The following is a 12959-nucleotide window of genomic DNA, read 5'->3' as shown; positions in this document are numbered from 1 at the left end:
AATTCCTTTCTTTTTGGAACACTGATGACATCACGAGCACAGTGCTCTCTGCTGACATCTCTGTCCATTTTAGCAACGGTGCATAGCAGAGATATGCTAAGGGCAGCGTGGTGGCTCAGTGGTTAGCACTGCTGCCTTACAGTGCTGGAGACTTGGGTTCAAATCCCACTAAGGACAACAATAAATAAAGTTTTGTTATTATTATAATAACGTCAGCAGAGAGAACTGTGCTCGTGATGTCATCAGAGAGCATTCCAAAAAGAAAAGAATTTCCTCTGTAGTATTCAGCAGCTAATAAGTACAGGAAGGATTAACATTTTTTTAATAGAAGTAATTTACAAATATGTTTAACTTTCTGGCACCAGCTGATTTAAAAGAAAAAAGGTTTTCACCGGAGTACCTCTTTAATACTCACCTGTCCCCACCACTCCGGACCGCGTCCTCACTGCTCCCGATGCTGTCCCAGGGGCTCCCGATGCTGTCCTGCTGCTCCGTCGTCTTCTTCGGGATCCTCCGGCTTCTTCCGCATCTTCTCCGGTGTCCGGCCTCGCTTTCTGGTGACGTTATTACGTTGCTGCGTCGGGACGGCATGTGCAGCGACGTAATAACATTGCCGGAAAGCGAGGCCCGGACCCCGGAGAAGATGCAGAAGACGCCGGAGGATCGCGAAGTGGACCCGGAGCAGCGGGGATAGGTAAGTGAACCTGTCCGTGATGCTTAAACTGCTATCCGACACCAGCTTAAGCATTTTGTGCTGTCGGATAGCAGTTAATGCGATGGCCCCGACATATAAAAGCATCGTATGTCAATTTGATCATATGTCAGGGCCATCGCATGTCGGGGGGTTACTGTACCTTTGAACCTGAATTATCAGAAAACGTATAAGCCTTCCTTACTGTAGCCAAGATGACAGAAACATTCCAATAAAGTCATGCCAAGTGCTGCATTGTTCTAATGAATTGTAGTTTTGCAACAGCTGGAGGCACACCGGTTGGGAAACACTGACATATGGGCAGGGACAATCACTAATAAGAATAAAGCAAGCTTCATACTGCATTTTGACTCTCCATCACAGGTATCTGTTGGAATCCCAGTAAATGGACAGCAAACAGCGCTACTGATGCAGCTGAAAATAGCTTAGACAGCTCAAATTTTGTCATCTTTGGGGAGATTTATCAAAACCTGTGCAGAGGTGTCCAGTTACCCATAACAACTAGTCAGATTGCTTCTTTCATTTTTCACAGGCTTTCCTAAAAATGAAAAAAGCAAGCTGATTGGTTGATATGGGTAACTAGGCAAGTTTTCCTTTGGAAAGATTTTGAAAAATCTCTACCATGTGACTCTGTTCTGGTCATTGAAATAAATGGCTTCCGCTGCTCTTCACTACAGTATACATCAGTATCCCATTCTTGGCAGTGCAACAAATAGAGATACCACCGTACCCCTTGCTTACCTTCACCACATCTTCACATATAGTTCTGCAAGCTGTAGTTTTTTGTCCAGTCAGATCCTGCTAAATAAACAGACACAGACAGACCCTATAAAAGTCAATGGGATTTGTCGGTGTTTGTTGTGTAATGCTCCGTCTACCTACTTTATGGCCCCGAACTGAGCCTCCAACACATATGTGAACATGGCCTAAGGTCTTTTTCACAAGAGCATGTGTAATACAGATACAAATTTGCGAGTTTAAGGGTACGTTCACACGGGCAGATTTATTTGCAGGCTTCCTGCTGCGTATTTGAAAGGGGGGGCGGGCTCTTCTGGGCTGAAGAGCCCACCCCCTTTCAAATACGCAGCGGGAAACCCGCAAATAAATCTGTCTGTGTGAACGTACCCTATACACCTGAACTGACAGCTGTCAGGATGGAACTTATGTCTGTTATATAGACATAAAAATATTAAAATGCTTGTGTAAAACCGGCCTTAGACTTTGCTCACATCTGCATTGCAGGCTCTGTTTAGGGGCCTCTGCTGCAGGTTCTTTTTAAATAATAGGACAAAAAAAAAACACTGAATGCAGTATTTTTTTTTTCCTGCTAGGATCCTTAAAAAGAGACAGATGCAAGATGGAAACTCAACGGATTCTATTAAAGTCAATGAGGTCTCTCATGATCCGTTAGTGTCCGTCATCCAGAGGACCATCCAGCTCCTGTGACTACTTATGACCAGAATCTGCAATGGAGGCTCCGACATGTGAACCTAACCTTAGGCTAAGTTCTCACGGCCCTTGTGCTCCGACCCTTTCAGGATGTTTGGCTTTTTTTGTGCCGAACGGACCCTGAACAGGTCGAGCACAACTGACACAGCTCGGTCTCGACTGATCCCATTGACTTAAATGGGGTACGTTGGGTGTCAGGTGTATTATTGGAGTTGAGCATAGAAAAAAGATTGGACATGCAGTATTTTTTTCTCCACTCAACTCCCATCCTTCCAACAAACAGCGACAGAGCTCCCTTAAGCAGACCACAGTGGGCGTGTGAATATAGTCTTAGTATTATGTATTATTTTGGTCAGTATTTTAAGCTAAAAACAAAAAAGTCCCAAATACACAAAAAAGGTGCAATTATTTTAATTACATTTTTTCTCTGATTTGGTTCCACTCCTGATATCGGTTAAAAATACTGATCAAAATACCAAACACATCTAGTTTAGGAATTAATGGAAAGGAAATAGACAGGGAAGGGAACGGCATTGAACTGAGTCAGTTAAGAAAATATTTCCTCATTCTGTTAATATGGTAATTTTTTAAGGAATTCTGTAAAAAATGAGAGCAAGAATCTGATTGCTTTCATGATCAACTCTCTTATTTCTTGTGTTTGTTTTGATGAAATTCAAAGGGATTTTTAGGATGGTTTGACTCTCCTTACACCCACTGATTAGCTGTTTGGAGGGAGCCATAGTGTTTGGACAAGCGCTGCAGCCTCTTCATTGTTTACATCATTGCTGTACTTTTTGGAGGAGCTGTGCAAGGGTTTATGCACATTTTCCAAACATATAGGTGTGAGATCAAAACTTGTTTTAAATTTAAGAAGCGATTTAATGTGTTGCTACAGGCAGCTGCTTCACTTTTGCTCTGCATAGGTTTTGAAAAATCAACCATATACTTTTTAATTTTGCACAACTCCAAAACTCAGTCTACTGCACTTTTGAGTTCTGGTATATTGGGGAATATACACTGCTCAAAAAATAAAGGGAACACTAAGAGTACACATCCTAGATCTGAATGAATGAACTAATCATTTGAAATACTTTCGTCTTTACATAGTTGAATGTGCTGACAACAAAATCACACATAAATTATCAATGGAAATCAAATTTATTAACCCATGGAGGTCTGGATATGGAGTCACACACAAAATCAAAGTGTAAAACCGCACTACAGGCTGATCCAACTTTGATGTAATGCCCTTAACCATTTAAGGACTCAAGGCGTACCTGTACGTCCTATATCCGCTCCCTTTCTTCAACGCGGGGCCATGGTGTGGCCCTGCATCATAACGGGTCAGGCCCAGCCTCTAACAACTGCCGGGACCCGTGGCTAATAGCGCAAGGCACTGATCGGGAGGCAGTTGATCGCCGTGTCTAAAGTGAAAGTAAACTACTCCCGGCTTGCTCAGTCAGCTGTAAACCGCATGGTCAATGGCGTACGCGCAAAATAATTCCAAAGTCCAAAATAGCATATTTTTGGTCACTTTCTATATCATGAAAAAATTAATAAAAAGTGATCAAAAAGTCAGATCAATACAAAAATGGTACTGCTAAAAACTTCAGATCAAGGTGCAAAAAATTAGCCCTCATACCGCACCGAACGTGGAAAAATAAAAAAGTTATAGGGGTCAACAAAATTAAACCTATATAAGTAGGGTATCATTTTAATCATATGGACCTACAGAATAAAGAGAAAAATACGTAGAAACGGAAGCCCCCAAAAGTTACAAAATTGTGTTTTTTCTCCAATTTTATCGCACAACAATTTTTTTCCATTTCCCCGTAGAATTTTGGGTAAAATGACTGATGTCATTACAAAGTAGAATTGGTGGCACAAAAAGTAAGGCATCTTATGGATTTTTAGGGGTGTGTACGCCAGTGTGTAAATCGGACATTTACACACGCGGCGGTACCACATGTTTATTTTTGTTTACATATTTTTTTTTTAAATGGGAAAAAGGGGGGGGGGGGGAATTCAAATTTTTCTTAGGGAAGGGGTTAATTCACATTTTTTAATTTTTTTTTAAAACTTTAGCATTGATCAGTGCTATCGGTGCACGACAGGGCTGGAGCCTCCTAGCAATGATCGGATGGTGAGGAGGCAGGTAAGGGCCCTCCCGCTGTCCTCTAAGCTGACCGGGACGCCGCGGTTCCACAGCGGGGGTCCCTATCAGCTCCGCTGAGCTGCCAGGATGCATTTTTTTTTATTTTAGATGCCGCAATCAACTTTGATTGTGGCGTCTAAGGGGTTAATGCCAGAAATCACCACGATCGGGGATGTTTGGTATTAGCCACGGGTCCCAGCGGCTGATAGCCTTCAGGACCACCCTGCTATGATGCGGGTCAGTCTGTGACCCCGCGTCATAGAAGGGGAGCGGGATGAGGGTGTACATGTATGCCCTTGGTCTGGGAGGGGATAAAATCAACTAGTCCCAGAAAGTTAAACAGATGTGTAAATTACTTCTCTTAAATAATCTTAATCCTTCCAGTACTTATCAGTTTTTGTATGATCCAGAGGAAGTTGAGTTGTTCTTTTCTGTCTGACCCCAGTGCTCTCTGCTGAGTCCTCTGTCCATGTCAGGAACTGTCCAGAGCAGGAGCAAATTCCCATAGCAAACCTATCCTGATCTACAAAGTTCCTGACATGGGCAGAGGCGCTATCAGAGAGCACTGTGATCAGACAGAAAAGAAATAAAATAATAAAGAACTTCCTGTGGAGCATACAGCAGCTGATAAGTACTGGAAGGATTAAGATTTTTAAATAGAAGTAAATCACAAATATGTTTAACTGTCTGGCACCATTTGAGTTTAAAAAAATAGTTTTCCCCCGGAGTACAACCAAGCTTCACATTTGCTTATACTGAAGACTGAGGAGAAATCAGTATGCTTTTAATTAGTGTCACCTGCACTACAAGCTTGGACCAGCAGGTCACTGCATGTGAAACTGATGACAGATTCCCTTTAAACAGATTCGCTTGTAATATGTGACCAAAAAAAGTCAGTGGAAAAGAAGAGAGTAAGGAAAGGAAGGGGCTGGATTTTTTATTTAATTTTATAAATATTTTCTATATTTTGTGTTCCTTTACAATCAGTTTCTTATTGTCTTTTAGAGGGTACTTTATGAGGAGATGTAGAAGGGCATTAGGCCTATATAGGGCATAAGTAGGTGATCGTGAGGGGTCCAACCGTTGGGGCCCCCCATGATCTCTTGAACGGGACCCATTCATTTCAATCGAGCACGTGCCGTCTAGAGGTAGATGACTCGTGCTCCTGACTGAGTGCGACAGGGTCCCGTTCAGAGCCCCAGCTACTTATTCCCTACTAAGAATTACTTATTCCCTACTACTTATTCAGCTACTTATTCCCTATCCTGTCGATAGGGGATAAGTTAAAGGGGTTATTCACAATAAGGTGATTTTAGTACGTACCTGGCAGACAGTAATGGACATGCTTAGGAAGGATCTGCGCTTCTCTTGGGGCTAAATGGCTATGTTGTGAGATTACCATAACACTGTGGCTATCTTTTTGTGAACTGGTATTTCCTGTTTTGAGTTTTCTTCTTTTGACTACACACACATCAGCCACCCCACCCATTGAAACATAAATGAGCTGCATCCATTCCAAAGACCTGTGGTTTTCAATCAGGGTGCCTACAATTGTTTACAAAAAAGAAGAAAGATGGAATTAGGTAGTAGTGGCACCCTCTCTAGCCGTGCACCCCTCCCCTTATTCACAGGAGGTTTTTAAATTGATAGGGGATCCAGCATGTCACCCAGTCAGAGGCCATATTCCCAGCAGAGGTGAGTGAAATGAGTGTTAGGGTCCCATCCGAAATGAGGCCACCTCCGCGTGGTGGATGGGGGGGACACGTTTTTTATCAAAAAGTGCACTAAGAGCCTCCATTTTTTGACCAAGAGTGCTGCTGCAACCTTCTTTTTTGTATACTCTGTATTTGCCACAGCAGTGTGCACCCGTGTATTAGATAGTTGTGCTAGCTATGTTTATTTTTGTTTTTGCTGTGCAATTTAGGGGGAGTGGCACCCTCTGTAGCCGTGCACCCCTCCCCTTTTTCACAGGAGGTTTTTAAATTGATGGTGTATCCAGCATGTCACCCAGTCAGAGGCCATATGCCCAGCAGAGGTGAGTGAAATGAGTGTTAGGGTCCCATCCGAAATGAGGCCACCTCCGTGTGGTGGATGGGGGACACATTTTGATCAAAAAATGCACTGAGCCTCTATTTTTTGACCAAGAGTGCTGCTGCAACCTTCTTTTATGTATATTCTGTATTTGCCACAGCAGCGTGCACCCGTGTATTAGGTAATCGTGCTGGCTATGTTTCTTTTTGTTTTTGCCTACAATTGTTGCATTAGTTGCAGATTGATCTCTCTCCCACCAAGCGATTGCTCCACCCATTGAAGCAGATAGGCTCCCTATGATCAGCTGACTAGTGAGTCAGGTCTTAGCCACATTGCAACCTGGGAAAAGACAACAGTAATTTTGTATGCTGTTAAAAATTAATATTTGGGTGAAAATCAGAGAATTGTGAGAAAACCATCACACACAGGTACAGACACTATATTATGAACTACACTAACTTTACAGCCCCTGTAGCATAGTCAAATAAAAAAATATCCTGGAATACCCCTTTAATTACGGCTGCAGTACCCCTTTAAAAGGGGAATTCGGGTAGAAAACAGACATGGTGCACATCTACAACCTTGTATAATGATCTGATTGCTTCTCAGCATAATATCAAAACTAACAGGTTGTTAGTATACCCCTTTAAAAGGTACCTTTTTTCTAACCATGAAAGAAAACCAGGACATTTCAACAGGATGCAAAAACATGATGCAAAACCAACCTAACATGAAAATAAAAAACTGTGTTGAACAGTCAGAGAGTACAATGTCAGTATGACCAGTGCAAGAGAATAACACAGAATGACATGAGAATATTTTACTTGAGGCTGATTTTACTTGACAGATTTTTAACTGATTCTCCTGAGGAAGGGATGAATACTTCTGTAATACTACTATCTGCAGAGAATACCAAAATGGGATAAAAAGAAAACCCTCTCTGTTTGCCCCTTGATGAAAGTGGAGGCATATAGAGGTACAGTAATACCCCATACAATGCATTAGTTTTTCTGACATTCACATTATTATGTTTCCACCTTGCACTAAAACAAACAACTGTTTGTTTCTCATCATTCTGGACTCAATAACCTATAATGAGAATGAGAAAATAGAATTTTCGAAATTTTTGCAAATTTATTAACCTCTTCAGGATGCAGGACTTGGACTGTCATCTTGGACATTTCTAGTGTCCCAGTACAGGACATGGTCCTGCACTGCAGTAAGGCCCTGTCAGGTTGAGTCCCTCGGTGACCTGGGGGCTCTCCTGCAGGGTCTCCTCTGCTGTTTATGTAATATTATTTATCCTACCTTCTGTGTAGTTAGTGTCCTAATGTATAGATAGTCTTAAGAACCTGCGAGTTGTCTAAAGGACCTTTGAGCAGGGCCGGCGTTAGGGGGGGGGGGGGGGGGGCAACCCAGGCAATTGCCTAGGGACCCCATCCCCCAGGGGGCCCCCTGCCGGCTGCTCAGTAGGGGGAGGCAACTGTTTTAAAGTGTTTGCAGCGCCGGCTGCTTGTTAAAGATAAGCAACCCGACCGCGGTCACTTTAAAACCGTGACCAGCAGCAGACCCGGACACTTCTGCTTTCACTATTTTTCACATTTCCTTACCTGGCCGCGCTCCGCAGGCTCAGGTAATGCGGCGGGTTTTGTGGGCTGTGTGAATAATATGACGAGTGAGGTGTCCTGCCAGGTCCTCTATGCGGCGTCAGGGACGTCACTCCTCATTTCCTGCAGCGCCGGTGTAGTGAAAAAAACTGTGTCGTGAAGCGTTCTGTGCCCGGCTGCAGGAAATGAGGAGTGACGTCCCTGACGCAGCATAGAGGACCCGGCAGGAGACGTCACTCGTCATATTATCCCCACAGCCCACAAGACCCGCCACATTACCTGAGCCTGCGGAGCGCGGCCAGGTAAGGAAATGTGAAAAATAGAAAAAGTAGGGGGGGGGGGGGGGGAGGAAGAGGGGAAATATACTGCCAACCTAATGTGGGAGAACATACTGCCAACCTAAGGGGGGGGGACTTCAACCTAATGTGTGGGGAACATACTGCCAACCTTATTGGGGGGGGGGACTACATCCTAATGTGGGGGGAACATATTGCCAACCTAATGGGGGGGAACTATATTGCCAGCCTAATGTGGGGGAACATACTGCACCTAATGTGGGGAAACTATACTGCCTACCTAATGGGGGGGAACATACTGCCAACCTAATGGGGGAGGGGGGGAAACTGCAACCTAATGTTGGGGAACATACTGCCTACCTAATGGGGGGGGGACTGCAACCTAATGTGGGGGAACTATACTGCCAGCCTAATGTGGGGGAACATACTGCACCTAATGTGGGGCAACTATACTGCCTACCTAATGTGGGAGAACATACTGCCTACCTAATGTGGGGGAACATACTGCACCTAATGTGGGGAAACTGTACTGCCTACCTAATGTGGGGGAACATACTGCACCTAATGTGGGGAAACTATACTGCCTACCTAATGGGGGGAACATACTGCCAACTTAATGGGGGAGAACTGCAACCTAAGGTGGGGGAACATACTGCCTACCTAATGTGGGGGAAAATACTGCCTATCTAATGTGGGGGAACACATCGCCAACCTAATGTTGGGGAACATACTGCCAATCTAATGTGGGGGATCTATACTGCCAACCCAATGTGGGGAAGCTATACTGTCTACCTAATGTAGGGGAACATACTGCCAACTTAATGTGGGTGAACTATACTGCAAACCTAATGTGGGGGAACTATACTGCCAACCTAATGTGGGGGAACTATACTGTCTACCTAATGTGGGGGAACTACAACCTAATGTGGGGGAACTATACTGCCAACCTAATGTGGGGGAACTACAACCTAATGTGGGGGGGGGGGGAGGGAACTATACTGCCAACCTAATGTGGGGGGAACTATACTGCAAACCTAATATGGGGGGGACATACTGCCAACCTAATGTGGGGGAACTATACTGCCAACCTAATGTGAGGGAACTATACTGCCAACCTAATGTGTGGAAGCTATACTGTCTACCTAATGTGGGGGAACTACAACCTAATGTGGGGGAACATACTGCCAACCTAATGTGGGGCAACTACAACCTAATGTGGGGGGAACTATACTGCCAACCTAATGTGGGGGAACTATACTGCCAACCTAATGTGGGGGAACTATACTGCCAACCTAATGTGGGGGGAACTATACTGCCAACCTAATGTGGGGGAACTATACTGCCCATCTAATGTGGGGGAACTTTACTGCCAACCTAATGTGGGGGAACTATACAACCTAATGTGGGGTAACTACAACCTAATGTGGGGGGGGAAACTATACTGCCAACCTAATGTGGGGGAACTATACTGCCAACCTAATGTGGGGGAACTATACTGCCAACCTAATGTGGGGGGAACTATACTGCCAACCTAATGTGGGGGAACTATACTGCCTATCTAATGTGGGGGAACTATACTGCCAACCTAATGTGGGGGAACTATACAAAAATATAAAATTGTACTATTCTGATCCCTATAACTCTTTTATTTTTCTGTATATGGGGATGTATGAGGTCATTTTTTGCGCTGTGATTTGTAGTTTTTATCGGTACCATTTTTGTTTTGATGCGACTTTTCAATTGCTTTTTTTTAGATATTTTTTATGGTATTTGAAGTGACCAAAAATGTGCAAATCTGGTAAGTGCACTATTACGACTTTTGGGGCCCCTCTTTTGATTTTGCCTAGGGCCACGCTAAGCCTAAAACCGGCCCTGCCTGTGAGATAGTCACATGTTATGTTGTCACATGATGTTACCCAGAGAGCACCAGCTTAACCTATGACCCGCAGCTTGATCAATGGGCTTTTGTCCAGCTCCCCACTATATAAAGGGGGGCCATTACAATTCACTCTCTTTCTGCTGAGGACAGCAAAGCACAGACATCACAGATCCTGTGTCGAGTACACCTGGAGGCCATAAAGCCTGCACACCAGCCACATTATCAGTAAGTTTTCTCATCTACGTCTACTGTTTCTACTAAGGTCAAGACAATGATCAAGTCTATCCTAGCCTGCGTGGCTGAACTAAAGTCTATTACAATAACTACAAGTCCCAGCAAGCTGAAGGCCCTTTTCATGTTACTGGTCTACTCTCTGGGATTCTGACCTAGCTGTAAAGATAATAACACCTGTCTTAACTCAGTAAAGCATCCGTTAAACCATAACTTGGTTGTGGACTCTCCTTTCACTGCCTAGCCATTGGAATAGCGGAGAAACCGCTCGTGTGATTCCGGTACCAAAACAACACTATGGCATCACAAACATTAGGGGTTAATACCGTCTGATCCCACCACCTACACCGCTACACCCAGGGTCCCTCCATACACCGGTGGTCCACCACACTAGGCAAATGTAAAACTTTAAAACTTTGGAAACTTAGCTAATTTATGCAGATTAGGGCTGCACGATATGGGGAAAATTTGTGATTGCGATTATGGGCCTAAATATTGCGATTATTAATAAATAAATGGTAAAATCCCACCATTTCATGTCCAATCTCCTCCATTTTACAACTATCCACTCATTTTATGCCCACCGCCTATTTCACATCTCCCCATTTAATTTCTCCCCCCTGTCACATTATCCCCACCCCCTGTCACATTATTCACCCCCTGTCACATCTTCCCCACCCTTGTCACATTCTCCCCCCTGTAGATTGCATTTTGTATTGCAGCAATACACTGGGTTTCCCGGGTGGTTTTCAAATCTCCCACTGGATCCGGGAGGCCTAGTGTGTTTGCTGCCGAAAAAGACCTTTCCCCATCAGCCAATCACTGGCTTGACACGTGACACCGCTGCGGCCAGTGATTGGCTGAAAAGGGAAAGGTCCTACTACTTGTATGGTAAAGAGGAGACACCGGACCGCACAGAGACGAATGGCATCTGCAGGGATCGGGAGTAGGTGGGCAGAATTTTTTTTCTCTTCTCCCTGCACCCTTTTACTTAGCTCAGTGTTTTTCTACCAGGGTGCCTCCAGCTGTTGTGAAACTACTACTACCAGCATGCCCGGACAGCCTTTGCCGGTGCGGGCATGCTGGGAGTTGTAGTTTTGCAACAACTGGAGGCACCCTGGTTGGGAAACACTGACTTTTAGTATTTAACCCCTTAAGGACTCAACTCTTTTATATTTTCATCCACAGACTAGTATGAGGGCTTGTTTTTTGCGCGACCAGTTGTCCATTGTAATGCCATCACTCACTTTATCATAAAATGTATGGTGCAACCAAAAAAATACTATTTGTGTGGGGAAATGAAAAAGTAAACCGCAATTTTGCAAATTTTGGAAGGTTTTGTTTTCACGCTGTGCAATTTATGGTAAAAATGACATGTGTTTTTTATTCTCTGGGTCAATACGATTAAAATGATACCCATGATTATACACTTTTCTATTACTGTTGCGCTTAAAAAAAATCGCAAACTTTTTAACCAAATTAGTACGTTTAAAATCCCCCTATTTTGAAGACCTATAACTTTTTCATTTTTCTGTATAAGCGGCGGTATGAGGGCTCATTTTTTGCGCCGTGATCTATACTTTTTATTAATACCATATTTGCTTATACAAACCTTTTATTAAATTTTTGTTAATTTTTTTGGAATAAAATGTTATAAAAAAGCAGCTCTTTTGGACTTTTTTTTTAACGTTCACGCCGTTCACCGTATGGGATCATTTACATTTTATTTTAATAGTTCGGATATTCACGCACGCGGCGATACCAAATATGTATATAAAATAAATTTTTTACACTTTTTGGAGGTAAAATAGGGAAAATGGGACAATTTACGTTTTTATTGGGGGAGGGGGTTTTTCAAATTTTTTTAACTTAATTTTTTTACTTTTTTTTACTTTTATTTTTACACTTTAATAGTCCCCATAGGGGACTATTTAAAGCAATCACTCGATTGCTAATACTGTTCAGTGCTATGTATAGGACATAGCACTGATCAGGGTTATCGGTCATCTTCTGCTCTGGTCTGCGGGAAGGCAGATTAGAGCAGAAGACTCCCGGAAGACAGCGGAGGCAGGTGAGGGGACCTCCGTCTACCGTGCAGGATGATCGGATCGCCGCGGCAGCGCTGCGGGCGATCCGATCATCCTGTTAAGTGACCGCGATGCTGCAGATGCCGTGATCGGTATTGATCACGGCATCTGAGGGGTTAATGGCGGACATCCGCGGGATCGCGGGTGTCCGCCATTACCGGCGGGTCCCTGGCTGCGATCCACAGCCGGGACCTGCTGCGCATGATGCCGGCATCGCTCCGATGCCCGCGGTTATGCTCAGGACGTAAATGTACCTCCTGGTGTGTTAAGTACGTCACCAGGACGTACATTTACGTCCTGCGTCGTTAAAGGGGTACTCTGGTGAAAAACTTTTTTTTTATAAATCAACTGGTGCCAGAAAGTTAAACAGATTTGTAAATTACTTCTATTAAAAAATCTTATTCCTTCCTGTACTTATTAGCTGCTGAATACTACAGTGGAAATTATTTTCCGTTTGAAACACAGAGCTCTCTGCTGACATCATGAGCACAGTGCTCTCTGCTGACATCTCT

At 43.8% G+C, this 12959-nt stretch overlaps 1 protein-coding gene across 5 annotated transcripts in view; it reads left to right on the top strand.

Annotated features, from left to right (window-relative positions):
• LOC130273075 (uncharacterized) overlaps positions 1 to 12959 on the top strand; it is a 99580-nt gene that overhangs the window by 52771 nt on the left and 33850 nt on the right. For 3 of the 5 annotated variants that reach the window (XM_056519276.1, XM_056519278.1, XM_056519275.1), the window contains exon 3: positions 7195 to 7323. The exons of the other annotated variants lie outside the window; for them this stretch is intronic. The gene's annotated coding sequence lies outside the window, so the exon portion shown is untranslated. The remainder of the gene's footprint in view (positions 1 to 7194; positions 7324 to 12959) is intronic. 5 annotated transcript variants of the gene reach the window in all.

Source organism: Hyla sarda, chromosome 5 (genome assembly GCF_029499605.1).
Source record: "Hyla sarda isolate aHylSar1 chromosome 5, aHylSar1.hap1, whole genome shotgun sequence".
Classification (NCBI taxonomy): Eukaryota; Metazoa; Chordata; class Amphibia; order Anura; family Hylidae; genus Hyla; species Hyla sarda.
This window is presented reverse-complemented; position numbering and strand designations above follow the sequence as displayed.